This window comes from Microtus ochrogaster, chromosome 7 (genome assembly GCF_000317375.1).
Source record: "Microtus ochrogaster isolate Prairie Vole_2 chromosome 7, MicOch1.0, whole genome shotgun sequence".
NCBI lineage: Eukaryota > Metazoa > Chordata > Mammalia > Rodentia > Cricetidae > Microtus > Microtus ochrogaster.
The window spans coordinates 37639883-37641790 of NC_022014.1; positions in this window are offsets into that span (position 1 = coordinate 37639883).

Here is a 1908-nt window from a genome sequence, read left to right on the forward strand (position 1 = left end):
TCTCTCTCTCTCTCTCTCTCTCTCTCTCTCTCTCACACACACACACACACACACTCACACACACAAGTCATCCTGCCTCCCTCCAGAGTAGAGGGGAGGAGTGTTCAAGAATGTGCCCAGTCCCAGTTAGACTGCTCCCAGCTCAGGGACCATGGGCACATGTCCATAAGCACAGAAGACAGTTTCTGCCTTACGTGGCATGCAGCCTGCAGGTATTCCCAGGGGCTTGTCTGGCTGTCCTTAATCTAAGAGAATCCTCCTGTGCACTCATACAGCTGGGCCCTGTCTGCTCTCTCAGTCACAAGCCCTATACCCTTAGAGCCTCAGGCTGAGACAGTCAAAGGAAGTCATCAGGTCATTTGGAGACTCCTTCCTTGTCATGAGGACAGCAAAAACATCATAGACATCCAGAGAAAAGCCCCAAAGGTGTGGTTATGCTGTCCCCATAGGAGGTAACAACAGTCTGGAACGTTGGCTTCTCTGCCCAGTAATTCTAACAACCAACTCCTATGGAAACCAAACTGTCCATGCTCACGGTCTATGCTCATGGTCCTTGATCACGGTCCATGCTCACCGTCCATCCTCATGGTCCATGCTCACGGTCCATGCTCATGGTCCATCCTCAGTGTCTTTACTGGCCTGGTAGCACCTGGAGCTCCCCGGGAACACCTTCTCCTAGAAGCCCACTTAGGATTTCTTCTACCCATCCTAGATGTTGGCCCAACCTCTGCCCTTCAGCCCTCCACCCGCTCCATTCTCCCTTCCGGCATACTGGCCAGCCACCCGCCTGATCCTGTCCTGGCCACCTGCTCACATTTCAGGCAGAAATGCTGTTTTTCCATTGCTTTTCCTTCAGGGCACCTCAGGACTCCCCTGGGAAAAGCCACCACTAGGACATCCATACTTCCCCTGTCTTGCTTTGCCTTTTCACCAGATGTCTGGCTTCCTGTGCAGACTACGGCAGGCACCATGGGCATGTGGTATGTCTTCAGAACAAGATGATGAACACGGTGGAGAATCCCACTCTTGGACAGGTCTGCTCTGCCCAGTGCTCATAAACACATCTAAATCACCTGCATAGACACTGTACGGGGTGTGTGTGTGTGTGTGTGTGTGTGTGTGTGTGTGTGTGTGTGTGTGAGACCTTCTGAGGAACACACCTGGCCTCCTACTCCAATATTAATCCTGCCTCCGATTGATAACCTTCTAAGAAGTCAGAAAGAACTGTGCTTGTGGGCCTCAGGATAAGCTCTTGTGGTAGGAGCCATGGGCAGGAAGTCAAGCGGCACAGGGAGGGGGGGCATTCTGCCTGAGCCCCGTCCACAGTCTAGGCAATCAGTCAAGTGGGAAGAGGCCTGTCGTTCCAGCTATGAGCCACAGAGTAGAGCCCAGGCCCAAGAGCTGTGCCCTTAAACTGGCCTCTCTCTTCAGCACCATTTGTCCCAAGATGCACATTGCTGACAACTATAATAGTGATGTGTATATTGGCCAGTGCCAGCTGCCTGTCTGCCAGGCATCACACGGTAGAGGTAAACACCCACCAACCTGCACTGGAGGTGATGGGCGGGTAGGTACCATCCCAATAGATGGGTAAAGCTCAGCAGGGACAAAGGTCTTGTCTCCAGGAGAGCTACGGGGGATGGCTGGAACCTTACATGCCATCACACACACACACACACACACACACACACACACACACACACACACGCCCTTCCCCTGCCCGGGTACCCGTGGACTTCTGGCTGAGCCAAAAGCATTGATTTAAGGCACCGGACTTCAGAACCATTACTATACTGAGAATAGGACGCTGAGTTCACAGCCCCTCCCACCTGTGCGGAAGCTAACATTGATCAGCTGGCAGAGCTGGCAGCTGACTGCTTCCCTGGGCAGGGCTAAGCCCTACTCCTG